This window comes from Sturnira hondurensis, unplaced genomic scaffold (genome assembly GCF_014824575.4).
Source record: "Sturnira hondurensis isolate 20B ecotype Veracruz unplaced genomic scaffold, ASM1482457v3 Scaffold0004068, whole genome shotgun sequence".
NCBI lineage: Eukaryota > Metazoa > Chordata > Mammalia > Chiroptera > Phyllostomidae > Sturnira > Sturnira hondurensis.
This window is the reverse complement of record NW_028076699.1, coordinates 1862063-1881396: the sequence shown is the minus strand read 5'-3', so window position 1 is coordinate 1881396 and position 19334 is coordinate 1862063. Positions and strand designations below refer to the sequence as shown.

Sequence of the window (19334 nt, the reverse complement as noted above, 5' to 3'; positions counted from 1 at the left end):
AACAAGACAAAAATCATGGTCCTGGCACTATAGGAGAACATACAGAGTAAGAGAAAAATGTACATAATTATAATATATCATGAGAAGTTATTTCAAAAGGAACTTCCCTGCTTCCCAAAGGACGCAGACATGTCTACACAGAGGGGTTACTGGTCTTCTTCACCAAGGGGAAGCTGATTCCTAACCTCTAGGTGCCTACACTGATGTAGATTGTGCCAAGCACTGGGGGCCTGAGTTGACCGGATGCCCTAAGGGACCTCAGTATGCTTTCCGGTGCCACTCTGAAATAACAAGACCCCCTTCCACAGAAATCCCCTCTGCTCCAGCTCTTTGCTCAGCCTTCCTGGTCTGAGCGTATTATAGGTCCACTCCCTCCCTCAGGCTCTGCTCTTCCCTTATCAATCCTAGGTGTCTCTTGGTTCAATATCATTTTTTCCCTAACACTAAAAATGAGAATCCTCACGTTACAACTCCATCCGTTGCCTAGAGATAACATTCAGCTCTTCACACACAGGCAGACCTCCTCCAGCTGTGCCAATTTAATCCTGTGCTGTTGCTTCGTTCGTTTTGAACAGGATACCTTTGGCAGGTGAGGTGTTATGAACATCAACATGTTAAATCTTCAGTAAAGTAATTCTCCTGGGCATTTTTTCCATTCCATTTCATCCAGGATGCTGTCATAGTGTCTACTGCTACTCTAGGCTTTCCCCTTCAGTCCCTTAAGGAATTCATTAGTACACACACCCATCCAAGACTTTTTTTGAGGACCTATCATGCGCCAGGCATTGTGCTGGAGCACTCCGTTGATCCTGGTGAGATGGGCAGTGTGTGTATGTGTGTGTGTGTGTACACATGCACGGTGGGGAGGGGGTCAGCCAGCTATTTCTTCAACTTTGGCTGCTATTTAGTGATAAAAGTATGCAGGAGAGCAAGGTGAAGCTTGGCCACAAATGTGAATTTCAGCTGTCACCTCTATCCTCCCTGTGTTCGTCTGGGAGCTACACATCTGCCAATTAGAGAGATTTTCCTAACCAGGTTTGGGAGCTCATAATTGGTTGCCTATTCACACGTAAAAATAGGGTGTTTCTAGAGTCACTCCTTCCTTTCTAGAGTCACTCACCTTCCTTTCCTGGAGAGGACAGAGGCTCTTTTCTTTGAATGGACATCTACATTATCCATTCATAACAATTTCATTTGCATGGGCTTAATTTCATCAGTTGGTTGTGTCGGCTTTTAAAAGTCCCCTCATTATGGCTCTTAGTTCCTTTTTGTAGTCAGCTCTATAATAGGATGTTCTACTTTCTATATTGGCTTTTTTGTTAGCTTTAAATTCTGGTTCGTCTAAGATAATTTTTAGGCCTCCTTTCATATTTCAGTGTTTTACCATTTTTTGTCAGCTCTATAAAATTTTTATAAGTATTTGATTTATAAGACACATATGCACATACACACACCCATTTTTAAAGGAACAGATATTCACTCAATTTCTTCAACCTAAACCTTCTTCAAAAAATAATTTAGGCAAAAGTTATTCTGGTGGACTGTGAATAGTGTAAGAATTTAAGTTATTACTGGTTCAAGATATTTCTTGCTATTAAAAAACTAAGAGTACACTAATTTGTTCCTCTGTTACGAATTCTAAAATTCAACATCTGACCGGCATTGGCCTTCACCTGCCTCAGGGGGAGCTAATCTGAGACCGACGAGGAGCAGCTTGGAAGCCACGAGCATGAGCTGAAAATCCCTGAGGACTAACAGGAACCTTGGTTTGCACTGCTTCCCCATCTGCTGAGCTGGAGGACCCGTGGAACAAGGGTGTTTTTCTCAAGGAGCTAAACACACACATCTGGACGGGGAGCTGGAGAAGCTGGGGATGATTCAGGGAAAAGGAGAGCAGCTGCAGGCCCAGATGCTGCTGCAGGCCCACGCAGTGAGTCCGCAGACCGGCACCCGTGTGTGAGCTACAAAGTTGCTGCTCCTTTCTTCCCATCTTCCAAATATCCCAAGAATGCCCCTGTGGCCCACACTAACTAGAACCATTCAAGAAACTGAATTATGAGTCCTGGCAAGGTGGCTCAGTTGGTTGGAGCATTGTCCTGTATACCAAAAGGTTGTGGGTTCAACCCCCAGTCAGGGCGTGTATCAGAGGCAACTAATTGATGTTCCTTTCTCACATTGATGCTTCTCTCTCTCTTTTCCTCTTCCCTCCCTCCAGCACCCTCATCCCCTCTCTCTAAAATTAATAAACTTACCCCCCAGTGAGGATTAAAAAACAGCAAAACTGAATAGTACAATTCAGCCTAGCCAAGTGGGTACATTACTAAGCCATCGCACCACATGGAAAGGAATACCATACCTAGGGACAGTTGATTAGATGCTCGCCAGAGGCCCAGCAGCAGTTCAGGGGACCAGGCAGGCCTTTTTGCTGTTCAGCACCCACGTCACCCCGCAGCCAGGAAGGGCTGTCTGTGCACCCATGGCTTCCACTGCTTCCCTCGCCTTTGTCCCTAGGATGTCCATTTTCTAAGACCAGCCAAAGAGTGGGAAGGTCTTCCCAGCTTCTCCTTTCCTTGTTGCCAAAGATCGACACACCTGTCTTTTGTCTTTTAAGGCTTTATAATAGCTTGTATTATTATTTTAAGCACCAATTATAGAGAACATTTTTCACTAAGAATATGTGATGCGTCAGACCCTTTCATATGTACTCATTAAATTCTTATAACTGTCTTCTATGGAGAGTATTATTGCTACTTGATTTTTATTGATGTGAAAATTGAAGCTTAAAGAGAATGATTTGCTCAATGCTAGATAGCTGTTATGTGTTGGAGCAGAAATTCAAATTCAAGACATTTAGCTTTGAAAAGCAACACCACCACCAAAAATAACAGATAGGGGTCATTACCATGTGGTTAAGAACCTTCTCAAAGTTTTGCAGTTGAGCTCCCTGGTGTCTAGAATCTCCTACTTCCTCCCAAGTTGGAGCATACGTGATTCTATCAGAAGAGACAGGAGACGTAGAAGGGTAAACAGAGAGAATGTGAGAAAACAGCAGCAAATGAGGAAGCATATACAAGGCACCAAAGGGATGAATTCGAGAAGGGAGGAGAAGGGAAGAAGAACGGCAGGAAAAATTCTCCTCTTATTACTGTCCTATTACCCAGATGGGAAGGCATAATGATGTCTCACCTATGATGCTGTAAATGAATACAAATGAACATGTAGGCAGACACATCCTATCCACACAATAAATAAATAGCCAACAGCTCAGTAATGCCAATTGAAGACTTTCTAGCAATTTAAAAACATAAGTTGTGGGGGGAGGGTGGAAGCTAAAAAAACACACGAAAGAATGGGAATAGTGGTTCTAGCAATTCTTCAGAATTGGGTCTCTGGGGAAGCTTTCCGGGCACTCTCAGGACAGGTCAGACCCTAGGCTGCCGCATCAGGGCTGGCTAATGAGACCAGGCAGGCAATCCTTCAAGTCTATTTCCAGGAGACAGCCACAGCACGGAGGCCTTTGAAAATCACTGAGCGCATGCTGCTGTGCAAAACGCTGGCTGCTGGAGAAACGGAGCAAGCCAAGTGTGCAGCTCTGAGACCGGCATCCTCACTGTGCGCTTGGGCAGCTGTGGTTCGAGCTGCTGTGAGCAGCTGCTCTGTGGAACGTCCTTCCTAAAACCCCTTCTCATTCAGCATGGGCTGCTCACTCCCTGGGGTCCAGCTCAACAACCCCTCCCTCTCAGCCAGCCGGGGGCTTATGTTTCTACTCTATGATTGGTCATTGTTTACCAGTCCAAGCTCCTTGAGTAAAGGGATTGTAACCTGCTTTTTTTAATGGTTTCTACTAACGACATTACAAGTGCCTTGGGAAGACTCTCCAGCTTAAAGTCACCTCACTGCTCCCTCTTCTAAGCGCATGCCACCCCGACTACTGAAAAGCTTCCTTTCCAAGGCCTCTCCAAGTTCTCTCTTCTCTATCCCCACTGACCGTGCCTGAATTTACTTCATCACCACCTCTTTCTAGGAATAGACGAATAATCTTCCAACATCACCACCTTCAATGCATGATTTGTCTCCACTGCAAAGGGACAGGATTTTTTCAAATTGGAGAAGTGGTCACTGCTCAGGACTACTCCCGGAGGTGAACGCCCAGGATTTCAACTCCCTCAAAGCTATGCTTCACATTCTTTATTTTTTTTTCTGAACTATGAGACATCTCTCCCCAAAACAGTCCTCAGGGTATCATTTGTTGATTCTTCTTTGGCGTGTTGATTCACTCGCCCTAACTGAATAAGACAGGAGAATACTGCAGAGCCTGTCCGCTTTAACCCAGGTAGGAACAGAGGCCACAGAACAGCCTCAATGTCTAAAGACCAAGACTCTTTGAAAACAGGAAATGTCAACACGTGACATGGCTACCGCACACCTGTCTCACACTTCCATTCCCCAAACCTCTTCTGGGAGCATTGATCTTAACAATCACAGAAGATACCCGTGATCATTCCACTTTGTAGATAATACAACAGACACTCGGAGCACTGTGGTGGCTTGGGGAGGGTCACACAGCTGGGGAGTAGCAGAGTTCAGAATAAAACCTTTAATTCCTCCATCTCAGTAAGGCACATAGGTGAGAAAGCTTTTACTGAATTACTCTGGGTGCTTACCGATTTTGAACTTTGAAGTCATCATGTACCTATATATTTTCAACCCCTGTCTATAGGCAGAATGCATTAGAGAGATTTATTAGACAAGCAATCTGGAAAAGATGACTGTTTTCAGAAGCTACTGCTCCCCAGTCCTCTTTAGGTAGGAAACCATCATTTGTCTCCCCAAATTCACTCCACCTCGGAGAATAGCTTTGTGGATGCAAAGGCAATAATAAAAGACCAAACTCAGTCCAGTTGCAAACAATCCACCTCTGTCTCCATTGTGGTAAATTACCAGTTTCCCCCAGGTCTGGCGGTTACATGCCTGGTGGGCTCCTCTGAATGACCTGGCCAGCCTACAGGGGAGAGTGCTCCCCCACCCCCACCCCCACTTCTCATTTAACTCTACTCATTAGAGGAGGCTGGGGCACAAGCCAGGGTGACATGTCAATAAGTCACCAAGGAAATGCAAAAATTGACAGCTGAGGAATCCCAGCTCCCAACCTTCCCCTGTACAGAAACCCTCAGAAAATGGGTTTTTCAGCCTCCTCTCCAGGTCACTTAAATAAGTAGTGACATTTGAGTCCCTCAGAGTAATTAATTTCCTCTGTCTCCAATAGCTCCTCATATTTTTAATGAATTTTTACAAGTCTCAGATCCTCCAGCCTCCCAGCTCCCTCTCCAATTCCGCTGTTCCCCAAGGTCCCATAACAAATAGCTACCACTCATATTTGCCTTGCAAACTCACGTAAACTGGAAATGATAAATACATTAGCTGGGCTTTTTAACGGACCATTGTTCAATTTTCTATGCTTGTCTGGCTGGGAGAGAGATAAATATTACCTTGTGGAGAATAAGATTTCTAGTTCATTTAAGGGGGTGTGGGGTAATCTACAGCAGGGAAACACACTCTGTTCATCCTAATGGGCAGTGCTGCTAATGAAAAGTGTTGGAAGGGGCATCCATCCACCAGTCTGTGATTCATTCAGCATCATCCCTGGTAAGCAAGGAATAGATACTGGAATGAATGCTTCTAATTTCTCAAAGGAAGAGGCGTTTTCAATTGTACCTTCCTGGCTCCCCACATGAAGCCAAATAATTCAGTGTTGCCATTATTTAAAAGTGGAAGGCCTCAAAATAATAGCACCTGCTTCTTAAGCTCATAAATCTCCAAGTCTGTTTCCTATGTAAACATTTATCTTACATATGGTTTGACTTCAGTTTGCACAACTGAGGATGGTTCCTTCTGGTAAACATATTGAAACAGGGGCATTTGAAGAAAGAATGCTAACAGAGTTGTGTTTAAAATCCAACCAATCTGAGACTACCTAATAGGTGAGGCTAAAATCCAGGCAGGAAAATGTAAGGCTCCGAATGACATTTACCAGGTACTTAAAGAGAAGAAAGAGAATCAATATTCCCTTTCTTTAACCACAAACACATAATAGACCAGAGAAAAGGTACCCTAAGCCCCAGCTCCCAAAGGCTCCATGATGCACCCCCCCCCCCAGGGTGTTTTAGGGAGGAGCACAAAGTGTGAGAGCCACCACTTCAAGAGGACCCAGAGACATTTGAGAGTAAATTTTCCAGAGAGAAAGGTTTTCCTTACACCAGCAAGACAGCCAGCTTTACCTCTGAGGTGTGCAAAAGAGCCCGTCAATCATGAAGACTTGGGGCCAAGATTTACCACCATATCTTGCAGAAGGCTGAAAAACAAACAAAATATAGTATTAAACAAAAAGTAAACATTAATGATTTAATGGTTTTATTTTTCTCCTGTCTCTTTCATTCGAGAAATATTTACTAAGTTCCTACCATACACCAGGTCCTGGAAATACAGAGATGGATGAAACAAAATTACCACCACCACCAACAAAAAAATCAACAAATATTGTCCCTTGGAAGTAATTGGCAAGAAATGGGGCAGAATGCCCGTTAGATAAGAGGGAGTCGGGATATATGTGTATGTGTGTCTGTGGGTGCTTCTTCCTGAGAGGTGTGTGTACCCTGACACACACAGAAGCATGTAAGAATTTTGAAAGAACTTCCCTGTATTTTAATTTGTCCGACTCCCTTAAAGGATTGAGCCCCTGCCTTGAGATCTATAAAGAAGAGGGCACTGGAAAAAATGGTAAGAGCTATAAAAGTGATCATACCCTCTAATCTGTAAGTCACCTCCAGGATTCCTTCTGGAGGAAGAAATGACAATTTCAGGCTGATATTTATGCACAGAGACCGTCATTCCAATGTAATTTGTAAGAGGAAAACAACCAACATAAGAATGATAAAATGAATGTTAGTATTTCTTTATAGGGTAATCTTATGCGTATATAAAAATAATTGATTTTTTTCAGGATATGGGAAAATATATATAACAAAATTGTAAAGTTTGAGCTCATCCATGTAAAAGTTGGTTTGAAAACTATGCCACTGGTTAATAGTGGTTGCTGCTTTATAGTGTGATCGTAGGCTAGTTTTCTCTTGCTTCTTTATGCTTTCCAAATTCTCTGCAAACATCATGCATTATTTTCCTAGACAGAAAACATACATACAAATGGAAGTTTCAGCTGCAACCTTATCACTTCTGTCCTTCTGTCCCTACGTTCACTGGGGACACCATGTTCCATGCCCCCAGCAATGACTCCACTCTGAAGGTAATGCCATGTTGAAATTGTCCATCCCCATCTCTGCCCCCCTCTAGTTCTGAGCTTCACTGAGGAAGTTATGACACCCTGTTCAACCCTTGGTTCTGTGAGCCTAGCTCAGAGATGAGCTCATAGTTGTCACTCAATATTTGCTGCATAAAAGAAGGAATGAGTGAGTAAAAGATTTAATAAGTGAAACTGACATGACAAAAATTACATTAAGAAAGCTGTTCATTCAAAATAATCAGTGACAATAAAAGTTAAGTTCCATTTGGATTCACAGAAGATAGAGGATGGCGAGCAGAGACAGAGTAATTTTTCAGGAAAGGCAGTGGAACCTAGAAAAAGCCTATGGTTAAAACCCCCCACAAAACTCAACATAATGGAATATCACAGCCTACTGATCTTCCAGTGTATTCCAAAACCAAGAATCTGTTTAAGGCAAAAATATTTATCTAGTAACAATATTCCATTACAGCAGCTCAGTCATTTTATGTGTTAGCAGTTGTACATACATAAACTAAGTAGTAGATACTTGTTATTACTTTTAATCAGCAATGGCTGGATGACTCCCTGCTCAAAGGAAAAAAAGCTATAGGACAGATTATTGTAATGTTTTATAAAAATTCAATTTAGTTTTTAATAAAACCAGGGAAATATAGCCATGATAATTTACAGTTATATTCCTCTGGAGATAGACCTGATTTGAATCCCATCTGTGCCTTTTAAGACCTGGGTAATCTTGGGCAAGTTATTTTACTTTTCTGAGGCTCGGTTTTTTATGCATAAAATGGCATAAAAGTAACACCAATCTGGTATGGTTATTGTAAAAAAAAAAAAGTTAGAGAAAGCATGGCATTCAAACCAGGCTTCAGGCTTGTGTTTGTTTACATCCACACCCAGGGCTCTTACACACACACAAGTCTTCCCTTTCATCGTGTGCCATGATGCATGCCAAGCACTGCACAACCGTCTCATTCTTTCCTCATGTGTTTGTTATGAGGAGGTACTGTTTTTCTTTACGTAAGTATTTTTTTCTGTAATATCAATAGTAATATCCTCCCTTTCATTCCTGATTTTGCTTATTTGAATATCTTCTCTCTAGACTTTTTCCATCAGTCTAACTAAAGGTTTGTAAACGTTGTTGATTGTTTTGAAGAAACAACTCTTGGTTTTGTTGATTTTTCTGTTGTTTTTCTATTCTCGATTGTGTCTTTAATCGCAAACCCTTCAAAAACAGGGAAACGGATGCCCAGTTTTAAAATACTGACTATCTGAATCAAGATACAAACCTAGAATGTCTGGTTTCAAATCCCGATCTTGTCAATCGTTGTGAAAAGGCGGCACCCAATCTGGAATTGCACCCAGTCTCTGACTCACAACAAAATCCAGTTTACAATTTCACACATACTATTATCTGATATGCTATGGCTTGAACTTATTCCCTTGTAGTCACACTTAAACAGTCTCCTATTTCTTTTCTTATTAAATATTTCAAGCATGAAGTTGGGTATAGATGTAATTATAACAAAAGCCCAGGTACTGGCACCCAGCCTGGCCACAGATTATGATCTGCCATACTTGCTGCAGACTTTTCCTTAAAAAAAATTGTGAATAAAAGCAAATCTCCTATGAATTTCTTCCTACTTCCTCCAAGATAACTACTCTTCTAAAGTTTCATGCATGTTTTTCTGCTTCTAATACATGTTTGCTTCCATAACTAATATATTAGGACTGTTTTTGCATGTTGAAAAACTTAGTTTAAATAGTATCCCATTGCAGGTGTCCATCTGAACCCTGCTTATTTTGATAAAGACACTTTAAAGTCTTTGCCAGTTTCACAGAATTAGCTTTAATTCTTTCATCTTAGCATTTATCTGACTTAATCATCCATACTGATGGACATTTGAGCTATTTCCACGTTGTGCTAATACAAATAATGATGCAATGGACATTGTTATTCCCCTAGGGCACACATGTGTGAGATTTCTCTGTGGACCTGTTGGGCCACAGCATAAAGTATATGCATCTTCAAAGTTGTTAGATGTTACAAATTGCTCTACAAGGTGGCACTAGCAATTCATATAATCCAGCATTAGTTTACCTCATTACCAGCCTTTGGTATTGTCAAAATTTTAACTTTTTCCAATCTGATAGATATTAAGTAGTTTACATTTTAACACACTCTTCTCTAATTACTAGTGAGATTAAACATTCTTTTAATATTTTTATTTTATGATTTTAGGTTTCTTCTTCAGCAGTTTGCTCTTTTGTATGAGGTCTGTCAGGAAAAAGTCCAGCCATTGTTAATGCAATGAGAACAGTTTGATGAGATCCAACAGCCAAGGAGAGCGGGCTGGAATGCACACGTGTGAACAATGATGATTTCACTGTATTAGCTGTTGAGTGAGCTTGTGTACTGTGTGGCCATCGCATTCAAAGTGACTGAACAAATAGAGCAACTAATCTCAATCAAATTTTGCATGGAGTTTGAACATTCTCCATAGAAACTATTCAGATGATTCAGAAGGCCACAGCTATGGGCAGCTGGTGATTGGCAGGTTCATCTCGACAGTGCACCTGCTTATGCATCACATCTTGTGCAGAGTCTTTTGGCAAAACATCAAATCACCCAGATGACTCATATATTTGGTGCCAAGATTTGGTGCCTCGTAACTTCTGCTTTTCCCAAAACTAAAGTCACCTTTGAAAGGGAAAAGATTTTATACTGTTGATGAGATTCAGGAAAATACAATGGGACAGCTGATGGCAACTGGGAGAATTGTGTGAGGTCCCAAGGTGCCTCCTTTGAAGGGGACTGAGGTGTTATTGTCCTGTGTACAATATTTCTTGTAGCTTGTATCTTCTTCAATAAACATTTCTATTTTTTATATTACTTGGCTGGATACTTTCTGGACATACCTCATATACCCATTTTTCCATTGAGTTGTTACAGAGGAGAAACAGTATATCTTTAAAAAAATAACACAAAGTACCTGTCAGGTGGTCATATGAGCCATAGAAAAGCCAGCAGCAGAGAAGTTTTAATCCACTTGGAATTAATATTCTTTATAGTATGTGAGGTCAGTATTCAGTAAATTTTCTTCTAGCTATGCATTTTCCTGGTACTATTTTATCTTAGTCTGTGATTTCTACATTGATTTGTAATAGCATATCTACTATAAACAAAGTTTCCAGTCAGAATAGTCTATTTTACAGTTCTAGATTTTATCTCATTCATCTAGCTTTTTAGAACCATTTATTTCCTTTTGCAAATACCCATACTGCCTGAATGTGTATACTTTTATCCTTACAATGGATAGGGTCAGTCCATCCATAAATCCACTCATGATTACTATTCATAAGTATTTGCTGATACCCTAACATTCCAGACACTAGTTCAGTCCCTGGGGATTTAATAGCAAACTGCGCAGATAGTCCTGCCCTCCTGCTTACAGTCCAGGGGATGGGGACAGACACGAGTGATCAAATACAAAGTGTGTCAGATGGGGGTACGTGGTACAAAGAAACAGGTAGTGGGACAAAGAGGAGCAGAATGAAGGTGAGTCTATGAATTAGCACCAGGAGTTCTAATTCCGGCACCACCACTTGATCATCGGCAACACTGGGGGGCTGTCTGGGCCCCAGTGGGATCGGCCGCGTGTAAACAGCGGCAACATGTTAGGGCTACTGCATTCGTATATCCCCCCAGATCTGTGGCCAGTGGGATGGGGATGGTAGAGCCAGTATGTACACTGATCATATCCAGGATCAGTGCATTAGGGGATGCTAATTTGCACATATCCATCCAATCACAACAGAGGTGGGAGCAGAACCACCCCCAGGGGAGTCGGTTGCTGAGATGTTCTCCACGGCAGAGTGTGAGGATCCTGAGCTCCTGCAGCTCCCCCTGCAGGGGCCTGCTGGCACTCCCCTCTGCCGCTGGCCCTGTCAGTGTCTGGCTAAGGGTTTGGGCACTTGTTAGGACAAGAACCCTCATGCTGGACCGAAACCACAAAGACAGTTTAGCAGCAATCAGGGCAGTGACAGCATCCATACCACAAGGCAAGAAGGGGGCCAGCGGAGGTACCACCTAGGTTAGGGCTCTGTGACCATTTACCTCTTCCTCCGATGAATATGTTGGTGTGTGTGGAGTGTATTAATAAGAATAAAATTTAGTCAAGAGAGGTTAAATACTTTTATGTTGGGTACTTCTGTGCTATATGGAGTAATTCTACAAAAAATGTAAATAATTGGAAAATGTTATCTCGGTTTGGGATTTGTTTATTATATCAGAGATGACAGATGAAAATAATATACTTCATAGGTTTTAGACCCCCAGTACCTTTGACAGACTGATTAATTTATTCATTTATCATCCTTCATCCATCCATCCATGTATCCATCCAACTATCCATTCTTTCATTCATCAAATGTTTGCTCCCTGTTATACAATGGCACTCACAGTCCAATAGGTGTAGAAAAGCAAACAGTGACAACGTACTACAATTCATCCTAAGACAAAGTACTGGCTGTTATGAGAACACAGGGGCCACCTTGGAGGGAAGTCCATGGACTTCACTTCAAAGCCAGTTAAAAGAAAAAAAACAACTTTGGCATTATTGCCCTATTTATTCCAGTTTCTCTGGGTCTTCCAGCATCTCTCCTACCTTTGCTCCTGAACCTTGCAGTGTTCCTATGTCTACTGTCTTTATATCAATCGCCCTGTCCTGCTCCTTGCTTTGCTCTTGATCTTGATAGACTGTGGGCCTCCTCAGCTGTGACTTTGAGCACTTAGCTTTCCTGATTCTCTGGGAATTCAGGTAGTGCACTGGCTCAATTCTAGTCTCGGGGAGTTCCGTGCCCACCCTTTTAAGCCTAATGAAGCAGCCTGTGTCTTGAATGAATTCTGGGAGGCTCCTGGGTAAAAGTTCCTTTGCCCTATGATTTGGCATCTGTGGATGCCCCCCAGAGGCACAAGAACCCACCAGTGCAGGGCTGCCAGCCATGTGTGTCTGATGGCTGAAATTAAGGCCAGCAGGGCAGAAAGCAGATCCGCTGACACTACAGTTAGACAAGCTTGCACGGAGGCTGTAAAACACCCTTGGTAGAGCACACCAGTAAATTGTCCCACTAATTAGTTTATTATTTCATCTGAGAGATCAAATACATAAATAAAATTAATAAACCCTGCAAAATAAGTGCATCACTGGAAATAAAAGTATTTCTCAGGTCATTGCCTTAAACACAGACATTACATGCTAGAATAATATTAACACAAGAAAGGCAAATTGTGCTGTTTTTCAGTCTGGAACGTACCAGCAGCAGCCGGGGGTTGGAGAAGGGGTAGGTGGTAAGCTTCGGGATGGGTCAGAAGGCATGGATGGCATTCTCTCTTCTGTCATCACTTGCACTGCGACCTTAAATAAGTCAATTTCCTCCCCTAAGCCCACCAATGAGCTCCTTTACTCACAAGTGAAATAAGAGGATTGGACTATTTCTGAGGTTTGTTCCAACTATGAAATTTCATTATTCTGGAAATTAAATGAAAACCAAACCTGGGTTATTATGAACTTAGTCAATAAATAGTGCACAATGAATATCAATGAAATCTGAAAATCTATTATAATATTCTAATATGGAATTAAAAACCCAGAGTGATCTTAGATAACATCTAATCCAACACTCACTTTATAAATGAAGGAACGAAAAGAGGACAGAGCTTGTATCATTGAGGACTCACTATATACCAAAAAGTATGCTAAAAATAGTCACATAGCAACCCCCCAAAACATAAGCTCAGAGAACAAACAGAAGGTGGCCACATCCACACAGAGAACAACAAAACTGGGTTTCCTATTCCCTAGGCAAAGGCTTTTGCACCAAACTCTGTTTGATCTTCCAGTATCTTCTTGGGGCTGCAGGCAGCTCTCAGGTCTTTTGAGTGGAGGCCCCTTGTGCTGACCCTTATGTAGGTCCTGCACACAAGTACAATGGTGAGAGAAGTAGTGCAGCAGAGATGGGGCGGTCCAGCCGCATGACTCCTCCCAGGCATCAGGGGCAGGATGGGTATACAGGTTCCCCCTTTAGGACTGAAGCACTCACTTCCCAGAAGCTGGGAGTGTGGACCTCTGAGAGCTTGGAACTTGATTTCCCTGCTGCCCAGAGCCAAAGGTCACCTTTTCTTCTGGGGTCAGCCTGCGTCCAATGACTGTCATCGAGGGGAGCCCCCTTGCTTCAAATCCACACCATTCTGTAGGGATACCCCAGATGCCAAGCCTCCCATGGAAGGGGCTGAGGCCTTTGTTGTGACTGCATCACTGTGTACCTCTCCCCTCTGACCAATCCTGACTCCTTCGTTTTCCAGTAAATTTCCTACGTGCAAATCTAGGGCCACATTGGCTTCCTGGGAGAAGTCAATTGGCAGCGCTGGGACACTTCAAAAAGCTAAACTACAACCCAAAACTCCACTCAAGGAAAGAAATAGTAAGAAAGAATGGTTACTTAGCATAGGATAAGAAACTTGGAAAGAAATAATTTTTCATGTCGAGACTTCTGGCCTTAAATAGTCTGAACACAAATCAGGTGTGGGTAAAGAAGACTGTCTAAAGGTGCCTTCTAGAAGGGGAAATCGAGTGTTTATGGATCAAAGAAGGCCGGAAGGCTGGCGGCTACCAAGGCAGGGGTAGGCTCTGTGGTGCACAGTGGAAAGGGCACGAGATTTGGATCCAGATGGAGCTGCAGTCAGGTGTTGACTTTCCCTACATAACCCTGGCCACAGTATTGAACTTCACAGAGCCTTGGTTTCCATAAGTATAAAATGAGGATAATCTCTAGCTCGAATTGACTTTTCTGACCATCTACCTTTCACGCTATACATAGTGAAACTTTCTCTGGAATTATCCCCAGATGGAAATTGGTGCAACTTTGCAGTGATGATTTCATCCGAAGGGTCCTAACATCCCTTTTGTGCAGCCCCTGCTTGGTCCCTAACTCACTAGGACACAGTGCAGTGAGCTTTTGGTGGAGAGTCCTAACAGAAGAAAAGGTCCTGGTGAGTTACAGCCTCAGGAATGGAAGAAAGGATGGGACTTCAGGGTGATTGGAAAAATCAAATAATCTGAGGTTTGGAGAAGATCTAGCCTCTTGACTAGGGAGTCAAAGAGACACTTGGCTTTTCAGTTTTTTTGTTTGCTTGCTTGTTTTTTTTTTTTTTTAAATTAAAGCATTTTACCCTCCTCCAGGTTTTTGTGTTAAATTGAAACAGATTTATTAGCTAGAAAGGCTTTGTTTAGAAATTGTTGCATGGCTCATTCATTTAATATACAAACATGTAGGGCAATGAGACAGCCACTGTTTAGACTCATGTATGAAGTACTGTGTTATGGAAGCAGAATGGGGGGAACATAGAAAGTCAAGTGGTAGGTCTGGGACAGAGAGACAGGTGACTTCACAAGGGTATGAGTGACTCTTGAGCAGCAGTTTATAGGCTGTTAGATGGGAAAGAGATCAGCACAGTTTAAAGGGTAGAGGGAACAGTGCAGTCACCATGCAGACACGAGCTCAGGGTGGGTGTGCTCAGGGGTCAAAGGACATGGTATGTATATAAATACTCCCTGGAAAACACCAGGCTGGGGGAAATCATTTGATATTCATTCCTGACCATTATACTGAAATTCCAAATTCTTTGTTTTCCCACTGCCAATAGTTTAGCATCACTTTGCAGTTTGAACCACCATATTGACATTGAATTCAAGCATCCTAAAAATTTGACAAATATATATGTCATTATATTGAATGGTATATAAGCAGATCCTCAGAGACAAAAAGAATCGTGTCCAAAGTCATACATTAGAAAGAGGTAAAGATGGGATTCAAAAAACTTTAGATCTCAGATAATCAACTTCTTCTATTAAACACCTGAACATTTATGACTCCTATGTTTTTAGACTCATTACCTGTACAATGCTGTGTTTTGTTCACTACATATTTTAATTTACCTATGGTAATGAGAATTAAATAGCTTTCTCTCCCAATATTTTCTATCATACGGATTTAAAACCCACAATCCATTATCCAATGTTGAATGAAAGGCATATGAGGACATATCTCAGGCTATATGAACAGCCACTGCTGGGTTAATTTATATTATTTTAAAGTATTCTTGTGATCCATCCTCATTAATACAAATTTTTCTTTGTTGGGGTGCTATGTACAATGTTTAAATGGCTAATTAAAATAAATAAAAGCAGAACAAGATGAAAGGCTGCAACAAGAACTTGAGTTCAATCCTCAAAGGTCAATTTTTAATATAAATGTAAATGTAAGTGTTCATGGATAACGGAGGGATAGAAGCAAAATCCATGCTAAAGTCTTACAGTCCATGAGGAAGCAACATGGAGCGGTGAGAAGTGCTCTCCTCTAGAGTGAAGGAGGTATCAGTTCTGCAACGTAGCCCCAGACTTCAACCACTCTGAAACTCAGCATCCTCTCTCATAAACAAGGCTGCTCCGGAATGAAGGGAAAGGGTGCACGTCAGCAAGGGCTTGGTGCCTGTGAGCAGCACACCTGTTACTAACCTCTGAGCCACTGCCTTGCCATCTTTAGTTGACCTGAAAAATTTGGCTTTGTGGGAGCAGAGACAAGTTGATGCAGACAAAGCAAAGAGTTAAGTTTTTTGAAACTAAATTTTCTACAGTATATTAGGAAGAAAGTCACATGTAAGTATTTGAGTCACTCTAAAACTCACAAATTGTGAGCTATCTGCTCTGGACATTTGGGCCCCTGGCATATTATAGATATATTTATCTTTCTTTTTCAACACACACATGCATAGCAAAGTGAGTTGTTTCTTTTAAATTATTTCAAGTACTATGTAAATATTTATAACTTTAAGCCAAAATAAATTTTATGCCATAAATAAGACACAGATTTGAAGGACAATATGGGCAATACAACAAAAGCCTTAAAATTTGGTTAAGCCCATCATCTACTTTTAGAAATTCATTCTAAATAATTACAAATACATCCAAAGTTTCAGCAGTAAAGATGTCTATGTATCTTTATAAGAGCGAAGTATCGGAAACAAAGAGATTCAACAACAATGGCCTGGAAAATAATTTTATCTGTCCACATTATAAAACCATTAAAAGGATAATAAGGAAGAATCATTAATGCCATTAAAATAAATTCTTAACATTCTAAGTGAAAAATGGGGCAGTAAAATGTATGATATATGATTACATTTGTAAAAAGTACTTCAATATATAAGAAAAAGATGAAGAAAAATGTCTTAAATATTATAAATAATTATTGTGTATGTAATGTTTCTTTTTGTTCCATATTTGTATTTCCTAAAATTTCTACCATAACTTATTTTTTAGTTTATAGGGTACTGACCCTCTCAAATTTACATTAAAATCCATGTCATAAACAACCTGAAAATACAAACAATACTATGGGGAAAAAACATATTTGTATAGAAATATTTGACAAATCCAATATGTTTTTGCTATAAAAAGTTAAGCACACTAGTAGAAAGAATATTTTGATAGTCTAATAAATAAATGAGGAAAGCATATGAATAAAATAATTAATATAATCAATAAATAGGTACATAAAATATTCAAGTTTAGAAACCATCAAATGAATGCAAATTAATAAAATTGGGAGCTTTTTATAACTTATGAAATTAGCATAATTTAAATAAAAAGAGGTAACTATTTAATAATCAGTGTTGATAGGCAAGAAATAGATTTTTGCATACATTATTATAGGTACAAGTTTAAAATGGTGCAATATTTTTGTCAAATAAATGAGGAATGTTTATTAATTTTCTTAAATATCTGTAAATTTTGACTAAATAAATAATTTTACTTTGGGAATTTGGAGATTATCTTACTTTTGGGAGTGATTTAGAAATCCCTCTAAGCACAGAATCTACATTAGGGACAAAAATGTTCAGAGTAGCATTATTTATGACAGGACAATTGGAAACAAACACCATTCTGTGGGAGAGACAGTGATGTTTTCATCACAGAACAGTATACAGCTATTAAAGCAGTATTTGAGAATGCTACATGGTATTAAAATGTGTATGATATTTTCAGTAAAAAAGCATGACTCACATATGTATGTGTATACTTAAACACACACATGCATACATGCATACTCAATCACTTAGGTACAGAAATACAGCCTGCAAAGAAACACAACAATTATTTTTAAAGTTGTTATCTTTGGGTTGTAGAACTGAGTTCCTTCTTCTTTGTGTTTTCCTTAATGTGTGTGTGTGTCAAATGTCCTTTACTGAGTATAGGTTAGTTTTATCATGTGGAAACCCTCCTCTACAGTTTCTGTGGAAAAGAGAAACATTCTTGATCTTCCTGAGTCCTTAGGAAAGTCTAGAGGGGCCAGCCTTCAATGTAAAGAGAGTTAGAGAAATACTTGCCTGGTAAACTATTTGAAAAAGTTGCCAGATGGAAAACAAAGCAATAGAAGTTAAAGGTAGTCTGCAATCACTTTAAAGTCATGTAGGTATATTAAATCAATTTTATGGAGAGCATATTCATCTATAGAAACCCATGCAAAGGACACAGGAGGAGAAGTTATATTTCTTTTTCTTTTAAATGTGTGCTTAGGGCAAAAAGGAGGCAGGTGACCAGAATGAATAGAAAAGGTATTAAATGGAATATCAAAGCAGGCAGGCATAACATAATTCATTATTGTTCTTCTGTCATCTAGTTTAGATTTGTAGAACAAGTGGGGCCATGTGTGGGGTCCACAAAGTTGGAAATGGCCAATGAGCTTCCTAAGAAAAAGTCTTGGCTTGGATATTTGCTGGCCAGACAACAGAAATGGGAAGAGAGAGGCAGGTTGATTTGTGCAAACAATACATCTGAGTTCTAATCCCACCTGTCACTGAGTCATTGCCAACCTTCTTGGGACTCGGTTTTCTGATCTACGTACGCAGTGTGTTCATTCATTCATCAACTATGTACTGGGTATTAGGCCCTGTACCAGGTAGCAGGGTACAACTTGAACAAGACAGACCATGGTGTCTCCTCTGTCTTACATTTTTATGGGGGAGACCCCAGTGAAGAGTAGTGTATTGTGCTGGGATAAATCCCAGTTCTACCCTTATAGCCCTCACTTCAAACACTTCCATCACTTGGCCTCTGGATGAGCACGTCCTCTTACTACTCCCTCTTCATGCTGCTTTCCTGGTCTTTTTCCCTACGACCTGTGCTTCTAAATGTTAGGGTTCCAGAGGCTCTACCCCCGGCCTCTTTTCATCTCTAATTACACTTGCCCTTTAGGTTATTTATACCATAAATGCCATTTTATATAGTGACAATTTCTGGACTTATATCTTTAGCCTGATATATCACTTCAGCTTCAGACTCAACTCTCCATTCATTTAATAGTCAACTTCAAGTTTAAATGTCCAAGAAATGTCTTCATTTGGGCTCAGCCCTAATAAAAAACCCATTTTCCTAAAAACTCCCCCTGTCAAAAAGTGGCAATTCCATTCTACAAGTCAATCAGGCTAAAATATTTGGAGTAATCTTTGACCTCTTTTCATTTTTTTCAAATCCCACATCTAATCCATCAGCATATCCTATGGGCTCTACCTTCAAAATATATTCAGATTCCAACTTTCACGATTTCTCCTGCTATGACCCTATTCTGAACAACCATAGTCTTTCACCCTGATTATCACAACAGTATGCTCACTGGTTTCCTGCAACTCACCATCCCCTTTCGTCTAGTCTCAATGAAGCCGCAAGGCTAACTCTCTAAAAAACGAGAGTGTTCTCATGTCATTGTTTCTCATTTTCCTATGGATGGAAGCTAAAGGACTTCATGTGGCCAGCAAGCCCCTGCCTTGATGCAGCTGCTGCCTGCTGCTCTGACGTCACCTCCGGCTGCAGTCCCCTTGTCCAACATGCTCTAACGCTCTGTCTACACAGGCTCCACTTGTTGCTCCAACATGCTAGGCACTCTTCCTGTTTTAGGGCTTTCACACTGGCCGTTCCCTTTG

At 40.7% G+C, this 19334-nt stretch overlaps 1 protein-coding gene across 1 annotated transcript in view; it reads right to left on the bottom strand.

Annotated features, from left to right (window-relative positions):
• Positions 1-19334, bottom strand: part of DAB1 (DAB adaptor protein 1) — a 773228-nt gene that overhangs the window by 581085 nt on the left and 172809 nt on the right. Inside the window, exon 2 of the mRNA XM_037043158.1 lies at positions 6279-6352. The gene's annotated coding sequence lies outside the window, so the exon portion shown is untranslated. The remainder of the gene's footprint in view (positions 1-6278; positions 6353-19334) is intronic.